General features: G+C 40.1%; 1 protein-coding gene across 1 annotated transcript in view; it reads right to left on the bottom strand.

Moving 5' to 3' along the window:
* The window catches only part of SND1 (staphylococcal nuclease and tudor domain containing 1), a 423,281-nt gene that overhangs the window by 236,824 nt on the left and 171,152 nt on the right, over nt 1–15,305 (bottom strand). The window lies entirely within an intron of this gene.

Genomic DNA, 15,305 nt, shown 5'->3' with positions numbered 1-15,305 from the left:
GGGGTTAGGATGAGACAGGATGAACAGATGTGGGGGCAGGATTTTGACAGCAGTGAAGCTATTCTGGATCATACTATAATGATGGATACATGTCATTACACATTTGTCAAAATCTGTACAATGCAGAACACCAAGAGTGAACCGAGTAAATGATGGACTACGGATGATGGTGAGTCCAGGCAGGCTCACCAATTATAACAAATATACCACTCTTGAGGGGGACTACTGATAACAGAGGAGGAAGTATATGGCCGGGGCCAGTGGGGGAGGGGGGGCATGGAAATTCTCTTTGTTTCTGCTCAATTCTACTTGAGTCTAAAAGATGCTGTAGAAGCTAAAAGATGACTGATGTCAAGAGAGAAGGACAAATGGCTGAACCTTTAAGGTCCTACATAAACTTCAGTTGACAAAGAAATCTAGAATATTCTTGGAGGATTCCTAGACATTTTTGTAAAGCAGCTCTCTAACCTTTTCGGACTGCTTTGAAAATCTGTTTAAAAATATGAAATGCCTCAAAAGAATAACTACATGTAGTTTCAGTATGCCATTGTTCTCAGGGCCCAAGTTAAGAACTATCAAGAAGAATCCAAACGACACAGCTGACTACAATGAATACCAATAGGGGTGGACTTGGGAAATCTGGGGGGTGAGGTGGGAGGAGGATGGACTGGACCAGAAGAACCTTTAATACTGGGCTAATCCTAGTATATACGAAACATAGGGACACAAACACGCCGAGCAGTGCTTTTTCTTTATGAAACCTTTCAAGATGACCATGTTTGTGTGTCAAAACAAAGTGGCGTGCTGTGTCCATCAGGAAACATACAGAACCTGCATTACAGCCTTAAGGCATATACTTGACTTTGGTCATGAACGTGAATGTGAAGTCGCTCAGTCGTGTTCGACTCTTTGCGACCCCATGGACTGTAGCCTACCAGGCTCCTCTGTCCATGGGATTTTCCAGGCAACAGTACTGGAGTGGATTGCCATTTCCTTCTCCAAGGAATCTTCCCAACCCAGGGATCGAACCCGAGTCTCCCACATCGTAGACAGATGCTTTACCGTCTGCGATCTCAGCCAAAAGGCCGAGAAGCAATGGTCATGGCCAAGTTTATATACCTGTACTGAGAAGTCAAGCACCCTGAGGCCATCCTCACAGTCTGAAAGACCAGAATCACCTTTCCTAAAAACCACTTTGGTTCTCACTGAGCTACCTGAAGACAGCACGATGTATGAGCATCAACCACACTGCTGGTGAGCACCACCAAAATCCCTTCAAACTGCCTGCTTCTCAAAAATCCATTTTAAAAATGAATATGGAAATTTTCAGAGGAACAGCTGCCTCCAAATTCTGACTGTCAGATCACTCACTCTACCTAATCACGTTTTAAAAGCAACAAGAAGCCCTATCAGTGAGAAAGCCAATTAAGGGCTGAAGGCAAGGCAAATCTTTCTCATGAGAAGTACTGTCATAATACAACAACTCAGAAGAAATCATAAAGAGGACTCCTTAGGTCAGATGTCCACACTGACATTACTGCTCAGCCTTATCACTTTGTCCAAGCTAAGGAGATGGATAAATGTGAGGAATGTGAATAGACAGGCAGTCGGGGTGGGGGCAGGGCTGAAAAACTACCACCGCCAACAAAGAGGTTTTCAGAGTTGCCCCACAAGCAGCTGATCAGAGTTGTTAGAGCCCGGAGGGCAAGGAATGGGCGGTCTACACACACAGAAGCACAGCTGACTCCAATCTCTGCAGAGAAAGAGTCCTCTGCATGCTATTTATTCTGACCAACCCCTCTGGCAACTCTCCTCTGGCAAGGGTGGATAATTAACCTCTGGGAGAAGGAAAAGGCTGGGATACCTGTTGAAGTTATGGCAAAAATCACACAGGAAATTAGCACTGAACAGGAGCTAAACCTCAAGAGCACCCACTCAGGAGTATATGAAGTAACTCAGGGCCCAGTAGGGCACCAACAGTGGGTATGGTCCAATTTGGGGCATTCAGGGGGCAAGTCAAAAAGTGTGTAGAGATGTTCACCTATTTTTGTGTTTTCACCCAATCCATCTAGTAACAAGCTCAAGTCCTCAGTTTCACTACCAGGGGGAAAAAATAATTCATCCTGCTTAAAAATAAACTCAGTGAATCTCAAGGTTACCTTGCATCTGCCAATGACAGGCCTCCTCCTCAGGAGACGGCAGTGGGCAGCGGCTCATCAGCGCAAGCACATGGCACACAGTAACACCAGCTCTCTCCCAGAAATCATGCTAATTCACCAGGAAGGCTACGTGAGTAGCGGTGGTGATGGCTGTGGTGAGGGGTGTATTGGCAATCAACAGCTCCGCATCTCATCTTCCAGGCCAAAGGCATGCTATCCCCAAACTGTCTTCAAAGGAAATCAATGGAAAGACCCCACTCTCCCAAATCTTTCATCTTCAATCACCCAAAGAACTAGTAACTACATTCTACATTCACTTGCCAATTAATTTTTTCCTCTATCTAGAGAAAGAACTGAAAAGCAGAGATTAAAGAGCTCATTGGGGGAGGTAACATTATTAAAGAAAATCTCAAATACAAATGAGGCCCTGAGAATAGCCCACAGCCAAGACGCACCCCTGCAGACAGCTATGACAAACCAAGAATTAAAGTCAACGTGTAATTAGCATTTATGTCCCTCTCCTGGGGAGTCTGAGCTCTGCTCTCCTGCCTTGGAGTTTCTCATCTCCAGATACTCATCCCTGACTTGTCAATCACTTGATAAAGAGCAGTTTCAATTAAACAATGGCAGATCTTAGCAGTCTTCATCTGAATAACAACAACCTGAATTTTGTGCTTGTGGGTGGTTACATATGGGATGGCATGAGTTGAAAAGAAGTATTGGGTTAATGCAAACATTTCCCTAATTTTTCCAGCAAAGATGCTCCTGGAACGTTGGGTATATGCAAGCATTTACATGTACGGACACAAGGGGAGGGCCTGGCCCTCTTTACAGCAAGGACCACAAGGAGTCCACAGCTCCCTGCTGATTCCACCTGTCATTCTCTTATGAATGAGTCATACATCACCTCTCTGGGCCTCACTTTTCTCAGGCAATTCACTTGGTAAATGAGAGCACTAGACGAGAACTTTAGAGTGTCACTGAACTCGAGAATCCTAGAAGACAATTTAGCCATCACTATGTGCTACATAGCATCACAGGGTTTATACATTAGGAGTATATATAGTGAATAATTTTTTGATGAATGGATACATGTAATCAGGAACCCTTCCAGACATAAAATTCTGAAGGACACTAAATGAGATGGTTAGGACCACATGGTCAAGCTGTTGACCATTCTGTTCTATATACTAAAGCATGAAGGAGGGAAGAAATATTTTGAAATTGAGGTAAAGCTTTAAATTAAGAAAAGTGTAATTCTGCATATTACTTTTTTTTTTTCTTCAAAGAAGCTCTCAGAGAAAAAGAAAGGGTAGCAGGCAATCTGATTCCTCCATGGTCCATTGTGGAATTCTCCTTGAAAAAGACCCTTCAGAGAACTAAGATAAGAACTTAAAACCAAATTTGTATCCCAATCTCACATAAAGTCTGGAAACAGCTTAGTATTAACAGAAGACACTCAGGTCACACCTAAGGAATTCAATCTATGGATACTCTTCATGAAACTAATCATTCACTAGATGGTGAGTAAGTAGTATCTTCATACTTCATTACTGTCAAACCACCAAAGAACTCCACAGACTTTATGATGCTGAGGATAATCGAAGATCTGTGCATAAGAGAGACCTAACATTTCCAGGCCAAAGCCTGAATCTGGGCTGTTACATGAGGCTATTACTGTATAATCCCATCCACTATTCCACATGGCCAATCATAAACCCACAAAGAGATGTTAAAAAAAAATACCTGCCTCACGAGAAAGGCTCTCATGTGACCTGCCATCCTCATGACGGAAACAAAACACATCATCTGGGCAAGTCTGCTTAAGGCAACAGGCAGACAAAGGTAAGCAGAATAAAATATTTCAACAGCTTGGGTAAGAGTACGGGCTCTGGGAGCCACTTGGCTGCAGGTTTGAAAGTGGAAGTCCTTCAGTCATGTCTGACTCTTTGGGACCCTATGGACTATACAGTCCATGGAATTCTCCAGGCCAAAATACTGGAGTGGCTAGCCTTTCCCTTCTCCAGGGGATCTTCCCAACCCAGGGATTGAACCCAGGTTTCCCTCACTGCAGGCAGATTTTTTACCAGCTGAGCCACAAGGGAAGCCTAAGAATACTGGAGTGGGTAGTCTAGAACCTTCTCCAGGGGTTCTTCCCAACCCAGGAATTGAACTGGGGTCTCCTGTATTGCAGGCAGATTCTTTACCAACTGAGCTATCAGGAGGGTTCCAGGTTTGGTTCCCAGCAATTCTACCTCTGAACTCTGTGAACTTGGAGAAGTAACCTCACTTCTGGCTTCAGTTGAACATGGATAACTCTACCTGTCTCACCATTAAAAGAGAAATGCATTAATATACATGAAACATTTAGAGCAGGGCCTGACTCATAATAAGCTCTATGTGTCAGTTATTTTTAGACAAACATACTGATTTTCTTGGAGGAGAGCCTGGTACAGGGTAGTTGATAAGTGTCCGTGAGATAAATACATAAATACATGCACACATACATATATGCATAAATAAGGCACATGTTGACTTTAAGTCATTAGGCAGAAACACTCAATTAAATACACTTTTCTCCTTAAGGAGCCACAGCAAACAAGAGTATGTACCTCATCCATATTCATCCCAACTTATAGATAAATAGGACTTATTTTAAAGAATGATACACTATTTAGTACTTATTTAGACCCTCTCCAGGTTAATCAGCAGGTACTAGTTGTGGAGATTGTATTTACCAAAGATAATTGAAGCAGAGTGTGGGGAATCAACTCAACTAATAGGCTAACTAGAGGTGTTTGGGAAGGATGCTCCTTGCCTTACAAAATCAGGAAGATAACAGAGAGCAACCAAGTTGGCATCTGCTCTGGGCATAACAGGACATTAACTTAGGCATTCTTGATCTTTTCTCCCTGCCAACAAGCAGCGTACATAATTATTTTAAAAGTATCAGAGATTATCTTCTTAAAACCTGAAACACATTTTAGTCACTCATTCATCTAGATATAGGATGAGCATCTAACAAAACTGTCAAGGGGTCTCTTGGTCCTGCTTCTGGGCATGTTGATTCCCAGCTCAGCTACCTACTAGGACACAAGCTAAACTCTCATAAGGAGATGTCAAATGTATCCTTGTTGTTCAGGAGGCAACAACAACAAGAGTCACAAATGAGAGCAACGTATGTATACTGACATCTTCTGTGCCGTGCTTAGTCAATCAGTTGTCTTTGACTCTTTGCAACCCCGTGGACTATAGACGGACAGGCTCATCTGTCCATGGGGATTCTCCAGGATAGAATATTGGAGTGGGTTTCCATACCCTCCTCCAGGGCGTCTTCCCAACCCGGGGATCAGACCCAGGTCTCCCACATTGCAGGCAGATTCTTTACCATCTGAGCCAGCAGGGAAGCCCAAGACTACTGGACTGGGCAGTCTATCCCTTCCCTAGGGGATCTTCCCAACCCAGGAATCAAACTAGGGTCTCCTGCGTTGCAAGTGAATTCTTTACCAGCTGAGCTACCAGTGACATTAAAGAAACAGAAAGTTAGTTTTTAAAAGTATTTCTGATTTAACTCAAAACACCCAAAACATTATCATATCAACATATAACCAGTATTTCTTAAGGTATTGGGTTTTTTTCTTTCATTGACAAAGACTTTGAAATCCAGTGTGTGTTGTGCAAGAAAAACACATCTCAGTCTGGACCAGCAATACTTCAAGTGTGCAGCCACTTATAGCTGCAGTCACAATACTGGACTGTACATGCCCAGAATGTTCATTATGGGACCAGAGTCTTAGCCTCAGTCCTCTATACATGATCCTACCTTTCATGGTTCTATCCTTCTCTAGTTTCTCCCAGGATCTTTTGTTATTTTATATTTATGAATCCTTGTAAATACTCAAACCAAATATGAAAAAACATGGTATAAAAAATAAAATGTTTATCATTCATTTTCTGACTAAAAAAAATCTATTATTTAATTAGACTAGAAAGACAAGGTATTTACATAATTTTCGGTTCTAAAAAACATTTCAGGGGTGAGAATAAATGTGTACACAAAGGAGGAAAATTTCTCCAATTTATAACTGTCATCGTGGAATATATTCTGTTCAATGTTTGAGGAAGATACTTTTGAGTGACTTCTCTACCAAATCAGTGGCTGAACTTTATCCTTCATTTGCTGACCCAAGTCTAGAATTGTTCACCTTTTTCCAATGTATTCTAATGGATGGTATCTAGAAACTCACGGTAAAGAAACACCTGCTTTTGTAGTTATGACTAATGCCTCTGTTGAGTATGGTGTTATTAGAAAGTGAGCAACTGGTAGATGTGAACCATTTATGTTTATAAGCACAGACAAAAGCAGAAATCTCTATGTCCCATTAGGACATCATTTAGCTCTGGCATGTCTTAAATTAAAAGAAGTTTCACAGATACACTGACAAAAAAGTATACATTTATGCTGCAAAGAAAAGGAGACATAAGCAATGATCCTCTCCTACCTCTCCAACCAGCCTAGATGTATTTGGTAACACTCCCTTCAAAATCATTGTAATTAGGTGCTAAGGCTGGCTGTTTATTCACATGTATTTATGTTGCTTTCTCTGATCTACAATCACCCTTCCCAACTCCCCCACAGAGTCAGAACTATTTTGAGCACATTTCATTTTCATCAATGGAACATGAACCTCCATGCTTCCCAACCTCTATGATGATGATCACAGAGTCAAGGAGCTCTCTTATTTGATGTTTCTGACAAAACAAAACCACTGCCTCCCACCCCCTTGTCAGATGCATTCATCTGTTTTGAGAGGAAAGGTAAAACCCAGCTTCAGATGGGGCCTGTGGAGATGCTAAGAGTCTCTACCTGACATTAGGCATTCATTTAAGTGGACATCGCTATTTCCCGATAAACACTCAGTTTGGTAAATATTTAATTAGAAGCATACCCAGGCATGAGATTCACAAGTAAACGTGAAAACGTTTTATGTAAGAGGTCATTAGAGCAATGGGCAATGATTTCTAGAAATAGTGATAACATCCTGACAAAAACAGAACATTAATATGGTCAGAAATGAGGCACTGTTTATGTATAAGGTAGGTAACAAGCACATATAAAATCATCAAAGGGATGAAGTTCTGACTGTTGAAAATATTTCAAGTAACTCTGAGGAGGATCAGAGATGAACAGAAACCACTCTTTGCAAGTAACCTCACAGTTACAAGTATTTTCATCAATGCTCTTGATTCCCAAGTCCTTATAAACCTACAAATGCATCTGAAAAGCACAACCTTATGCATCGTGGTTTAACTCATCCCGATACCTAATTGTCATACCATACTATCCATACCCAAGAATGCCAGCGGCCCCCAAAACACTACTGGAAACTGTCACATGGGTCCCCTTCCTGTCTCTTTCTTCTCCTCAGAGCCACCATTTCCACTGCCTTCCTCTGGAGGATGAAGGGTGAGTGTGGGTCTTTTTTCTCCTGTATACAAGTGTCAGTCACAGTCATCTGTGTCCAAAATTTCCAAGGTCAGCAGCAGTCAGGGGAAATTAAATCACTCCGTCCAGAACTCTCCCTGGAGGAGTTCCAGCCACACAAGCAGCACAAATATACGGAGATACTCATGCCTTTGTGTAGAATACACACAATGTCACCCAGTCGTGAAAACAACAGCTATAATGAAACTAAGATGAGAAGCACAGGGTTATGAAGAAAGGGTATTTGCTTAATGGCATCTCAGTCATAGGACTGGAAGAAAAGAAGAATGCTTTTAAGACATGGATAAAAACGAAAAGGTTAAATTACATTTTCTCCACAAATCTGTGCCAGTCTACAAAGGAAAAGGCCACTCACCAAAAAGCCAAACTGAGAAACTGAAGCAATCAAAGTGGGAGCTCAAGTATGCCCAAGAGTTCTGATCACTTCCTAATGCTTTGGAGGCTGGATATTGCAAAATCAGTACAGAAAAGCCACCCTGTGTCCACCACAGTTCAGGGCATACCTATTTCTCCAGCATGCCCACAGGGTGGCATTTAGAAGTCATTTAGACCAAGGAAACAAATATGTACTCAGGTAAGTTAATGGAAGGTGAAAGAATGGTAACTTGGACAAAGAGAAATGTATGGTGACCTCAAAGGAGAAATATAAAGAGAAAATATAGTTCTTAAGGAATACCTGCCAATGGCACAAAGAAAAACAGCCCAAAGATACAGCTCTTCTGTTACATAAATTATTCTCGGTTGTGTTGCTAAGAAAAGATTCCAAGATAGTCAGGTGTTACCATCATAAGCTTTTCTTCCTTTAGACTACATTCCTCTTCCAGCATTGCACACAGAAGATAGAGGCCTACTATATGAAACCAAGTTCCCCGATCAAAGGCACAGCGTGCATAGAGCAGCAACACCTGAGGTTGGTGTCTGAAACTACACACAGACATTGAGCGAAGACCATCCTGATTGCATCTGTGTTCTCCTTCAAATCCATGTCCTTTTAAAAAAACCACCACCCAGTATTCGTATATTCACACAGCCAAGTCTCCAGCCCACAAATATATATTAGGAAATTAGGCGATTAGCACTGGATTTTAAACCTAGGTCAAAGGGACCAATTACAGCTTAGATTCCTGAAGTAAGCTACCTCTCAGCAGCTGTACTAAGAAGCCCTCTCCCAGACTCACAATCCTTCAATTTCCATTACTCATACAGAGACACAAAGCAAAGATATTTCTCGAGTTCTCAAAAAAAAAAAATAAAAATAAAAATAGAATTACCGTAAGATCTAGCAATTCTGGGTATATTCAATCCAAGGTCTCAGAAATGTTTGTAGCCTATATTCACAGCAGCACTACTCACAATAATCAAAAGGCAGAAGCAATCCAAATATCCACTGATGAAGAAACAAAATGTGGTCAATGGAATATTTTTCAGCCTTAAAAAGGAAGGAAATTCTAACATATGCTACGATTTGAATGAGTCTTGAGAATATCGTGCTAAATTATATAATCCAGTCACACACACAAAAAAAGAAATGCATGATTCCACTTAAATAAGGTACTTAAGAGTCGTCAGACTTCAAGAAAAAAGTACATCATGGTTCCTGGGGCTGGGGGCAGGCAGGAACAGGGAGTCATTGTTTAATGGGTATAGTTTCAGTTTTGCAAGATGGAGACTGACTGCAGGAGAAAGAGAATATCCTAACACTACTGAATTATACACTTTAAAATGGTTAAGATGATAAATTTGATGTAATGTGCATCTAACAATTAAATGTGCGTGTGTGTGTGTATTTTTAAACTTGGGGTATTCTACCCACATAAGCCAGACAGAGCCCAGCTACTCCAGAATCTCCAAGAATTCAAGAGCATACTTCAATCACTTTCCCAGGAAAATAGATGGTTACCCAAAGGCAGCAGTCATTAGAAGTCATGTCTCCAAACCCATTAACCACAGAGTAGAAGCCTCAGTCATAGAGGACAAATCATTCCATCTTCCCAGGATATGAAATAGCTATTTTTCTGCCTCCTAAAGATAGCCAACTGAAGCCACATGCCTAGGTACCACAAGTCTAACTAGATGGACCTGTGTCACCAATTCTCAGAGGCAGCTATAGAATGGGATGGAGTAGTAGTCTACAGCTCACTCTCTTCCTACAAAACTGTCACACATCTATGGAGGTCCGTCTACACTTCTGGGAAACGTCTGTGTTCCACCATAATCCCCCAGTTCTACCTAGTTCTCCAGTTGAATTTAATCCCTGTTGTCCACACTCTTATCTAATCAACATTCAGTTTTCATATGCTTCTCTAAGTGGCAATTTTACTGTTGGCAGAAACCTAAATGGGTACATCTTCTGAGGTCAAACTGGCAATCGTACTAATATTTAATATGCAGTGTCTTTTGACGTGGCAATTTCACTTCAAGGAATATAGTTCTATAGAAACAAAGATCTATGTACAAGCATTCTGTCCTTTGCATTCATGGTGGTTTAACACAAATGCATAATTACAAGTTGTGACTGAACTCTCGCACTAGCCCAAGTTCCAAGTTGGCAGTAAGCATGGCCTTTTTTTCCCTATTACAAGCATGTCTCGATAAATATGCTGTAGCTGTTGACAACAAGGGAAATCTCTATCTTCTGCTATGGCAACGTTTTCAAATTTTAAAAAGCAAGGACACAATGGTAGCTATAATCTCATTTGGGGGAATTCAGGGACATACTTAGAAACAATCTGGGGGAACTTACGTAGCACTGTTAGAAGGGCTTACCTTCAAAGGTATATGTTCAACTTTCCACATCATAAATTTCTAAGATTTTAAATTACATTTGAAGGAGAAAAAGGTAAGTTAAAAATATAAACCAGTGGTAGATGGAATAAAATAGACAATGAAAACATGTACTTTAATTAAAAAAAACAAAACAAAAAAACTGGCCTCCTCTAACCAGATTTCAATGTTGACCATTTATTTCCAACTAATTCCCAGGATGATTCCAGGTTCACCACGCAGGCCAACCAATAAGGATGATGCAGGGCCGCAGAACACTGCTAGAAGGACACTTCCGGGTGCCCAGGGGTGTGCTGTTTCCATGGCAGGTGGGCATCACTATCTGCAAATGAACTGCCAATCTCACTGTGTGCTGATAATGATGCTGCCGCCGCCACCTGCCTGCCATATGTTTCCCCTACTTGTCACGTAACAAGGAACTGCATTTTGGCACGCTGATCACTGACAAGACCGATACTACTGGCCCATGTTTGTTATAACTATCTGCAGCACTTCCTATAGCTGAGGTAGCTACACGATGCTTCATAGGATGCAGGACATAAAATACCACTTTGCCAACTGACCACTAACTAAGCACCAACATTTTACAGTAGACTTCCCCTGCTGTTCTTCCTCTTCTCCTATGTCCAAGGGCTCCTCATTGAAGGGCTGTGTTACATCCTCATTTCATGTCCTGCAACCCTGTTTCCCATTAGTAGAGAAGACAGACAGACTTCCTACTCCGATAAACCAAATTCATTCTCTCTCCCTTCATCATCATGGTACAGTCAATAAAGGCTGATGATAACCCAGGGGCTTTCCATTTTTAGCTGTAACAATGTGTGTGTGCATGGTCATTCACTTCAGTCATGTCGAACCCTTTACTACCCAATGGACTGAAGCCTGCCAGGCTCCTCTGTCCACGGGACTCTCCAGACAAGAATACTGGAGTGGGTTGCTGTGCCCTCCTGCAAGGGATCTGCCCAACTGAGAGATCAAGCCCATGTCTCCTGCGTGCAGGTGGGTTCTTTACTGCTGAGCCATCAGGGAAGCCCCTAACAGAACACACAGATCAGCAAAGGGTTCAAGAACTAGCGGTGATGAAACACTGTCTCACAGCAGCAGATAATCTGAAGGTGATGAAATATGACAGAACATGTTGGGTGTACCACTAAACTGCCTCCACAGTCACTGCTCCTATTAGAACTTCAGTCTGTATGAACCAGCAAATACCAGTTTAAGGCCTGTTACCACATCTAGTCAACAAATTGGGAACTAGTTTCCAAAGAAGAAGGAAAGTAAAATTTCAAAACCTGATATTACCTTAAGCAAAAGACAGAGAACATACACATGTGAAATCAATCAAGCACGTGAACCAAATGTCTTGCTTTCCCATTAATAATGAGAACATAAAGGTAATTATCCGAAGCACTTCCATGAATTAGCAAATCCCTAGACAAGTAGATGTTTCTCTTAATGAGGGGACTCTTCACACATTTCAGCAGCCACCCCCATCCCTACTCTCACCCACCACTTAACTCACTGGATAAGACGCCAACCAGCAATAACATCAAGAAGGAAACACCAACTACTCCTTGTCCTTCATTCAGCAGCCATTCCGCCAACAGTCAACAGTATACCAATTTAATAAATTTCATTATATCCACAATGCTGTGCAACTGCCAACATTATAATTCCAGAACACTTTCGTCATCCTGAAGAAAAACCCTTTACTCACTGAGCACTCACTCCCCAACCCCTGGCAACCACCCATCTACTTACTGCCTCTTCCCATTTGCTTGTTTTGAGCATGTCCTTTAAATGGAAACATATGATAAGTGGTCTTTCATGTCTCACATCTTTCACATGGTATTATGCTTTCAGGTTCACCCAGGTTGCTCCATATGTCAGTACTATATTTCCTTCTATGGCAGAATGTATATAGTGTGTTCATATACCATATCGTGTTTATCCATAAAAATATACTTTTGAGACTGCAGCCATAACAGCAAGTGCACTGAGAACCACTTTAATAAAATCTCATTATAATGAGCAAAATAATCTTATTTTTTATAAGAAGAAAATATAACTGAGAATCAGCTGAGAGAAGAAAGGCTCTATCTGATAACATATGCAGAAAAGCTACTATCATTAACACAAATAACTAAACCACTGGAGTCAAATCACATAAAGGAAATATTTGAATCTCCCAACCTGTCCGGTTCAGAGAACTTCAACCAAATCCATTAAAAAAAAAAAAAAAAAAGCACCACTCTCTCATTAAGAGGAAAAAGAAATCTTTCAGGGCCTAAGTCTTGGGGAGATGGTCCAAACAAACAACCAGCCAGCCATTTCCGAGGAAAGCAATCTTCTTCCCAACAGATCATATGCTCAGGACAAATAGCACAAGGACTCAGGCACTGTTTAAAATGGCAAAAATGATACAGATACAATCTATGGAAATATTCTTTCAAAGTATGAAATCCCTGTAAAGCTTTAAGCCTCCCACTGGCTGCATTTGCTTTCCAGTTTCCTTGCACACACTCACTCACAATGAACCAGACTGTAACACGGTTTCAAGGATCCTCGTATCTTCATGACTTAGCCTGTTTGAATACATCCTTGATTTTCACAGCAATGTATCACTCTCTGATGGATCACGTGAGCTTGTTTCTATGTGATGGTCTACATACCAGCTGACCCAATTCCTCTCCAGCCTGCACCAATTTCTCAGTGGAAAATGAACGATGAATTATTCTACAGCACAGAAGGACAGGAATAAACAGAAAGCCCCAATAAGCTCTCCTCCATAACTTAGCACAGAAAGATGTTTTTATTCTTCTGCTACTAAAGAAAAGTACCCATGTCTTTTAGCACATAAGATAAACTCAAAATAAGAAAACTGGTTTAGTCATTACATAACTGTCTGAACTATAAATTTACTAATCTGATCATCAAAAGACCAGCCTAAGAATATAGTGAAGATATTTAACAATATTCTGACCCTGTAGCATCACCACAGAAGTTTAGACAAGTCTGTGGGAAAGAATTTTAAGCTAAAACTTCTAGCAGGTCTAGAGGGTAACAGGAAAATGCCCGGTGAGCATATGTAGAATCCTGAGAGAAGCACCTGGATCACACAACAGTACCGACCTTCAAACACTAGAAAATCAGCAACTGAAGAATCCGTCTATAGAGTTTATTGTAATCAGCAGCCAAGATCTTTAGGCAAACTACCCCAAAGAGAGACTTCTTGAACAATCTCAAAAGAATGGTCTGAAGCCCAATCATTTCATTTCATTCAAAACATTTCAGAACATCTAGTAGGTGTAGGAAATACAAATCAAACTTATTGCATTACAAAAAGGGAAGACAAAATTGCAATATATACATGCTAAATTTCATATATATATATGTATATGAATGAAATCAAACAGAATAGTAATGCATATAAATATATTTTAAAAATTTCAGATTCCTTAGATGAAAAAGAAAGGATGGACCCATAATATAATGAATATATTGTCTATTTTCTCTGTAAAAGATATACCAAGATGCATAGGCATGTTTAAATCAAATGAAGTGACCCATTTATACATAGATCCTGTGTAACAAACGGTTGTAATGGACACAAGGCTATAAACTGAAACATTTAATAAAATGAGCATTCTATTAGTGACATCTGATAAAAATTCTTTTGAGTAACTATCACAATAAGCATAATATAGTAATGAATAAAATATCCAATGGTATGAGGCTCAAAAGTCTAGGGAAAAAAATCCTATAGTTAATAGGAAATGACAGGCACGTTAGAGATACTCTAATCTGGAGCAAATGGGGGGAAAGAGAAGAATTATTGGGTTGGCCAGTAAATTCACTTGGATTTTTCCATAAACTGTAACAAAAAAACCCAAAGAAACTTTTTGGGCAACCCAATAACTGGCATTGATCTAATAAGCAACTCCCAAGCCTAAAAAAAGAATGAATATAACCAATTTTTAATAATTCTACAATATATCAGTAATCTGTGAGAGTTTTTTTTTAAAATACACGTTCTCGGTTCTCTTGAACACTGTGAGACTGTATTTCAACTGCTTAGAGGTGGCTGGGCTGTGGAACAGGGGGAGTCACGTTAATAACATTTACAACATGACAGTTATTTAGGAAGATTATATAATCTGTCCAAAAATTATGCAAGAGGGGTCTCTTCTGCAATACAAAACAGCTAACTCATACAATTTGGAACAGGCTAGCTTATTATAAAGACTGAAAATGGAAGATATATCTCAGTAGTAAGTTACTTTTAATGATTAAGTTAAAATTTTTATTACATTGAGATTTTTTTTTTATTCCAACTCTTAGTTAGCTGAGCTTTTAAGGCATAAAGTAAATGAATGACTTTATTTTAAATCAAATGAAAGTAATCACAGTTATTACCTAGGGCAAGCATACATCACTATGTAAGAAAAAGCAGATTCAGAGGAGTTATATGAATTATCCAAACTTAAACAGCAATTCAATGAAAGTTATAACCACTAAATCCTACAAATAAAAGTTGAAATTACAAGACTAGTAATCCACAATAAAAAGTCATTTCAGTAAATTAGGTCTGTTATATGCCTGGAGAGATTTACAGTCTAAGAGCCCAAAGTCTTGCAAGTGTGAGAAGCTACCCTTAAATACATGATACAGTGCAGGTGGCTGAAGGAGTAATCCATGAGAAGGCTGAGAAAGACTTCCAACTTTGGTTATTGTTTCTTGTTTTCTCCAAAACTATCCAGCTTATTGCTACATATTCTACTGATTTATAAGCAAGAATATAAAAAACAAAATTAAAAAAAAAAACCTATTCTATTGCTTAGTTGCTCTAAAATATG

This window comes from Oryx dammah, unplaced genomic scaffold, assembly GCF_014754425.2.
Source record: "Oryx dammah isolate SB20612 unplaced genomic scaffold, SCBI_Odam_1.1 HiC_scaffold_18, whole genome shotgun sequence".
NCBI lineage: Eukaryota > Metazoa > Chordata > Mammalia > Artiodactyla > Bovidae > Oryx > Oryx dammah.
The sequence above is the reverse complement of the archived record's forward strand: the minus strand, read 5'-3'. Positions and strand labels throughout refer to the sequence as shown.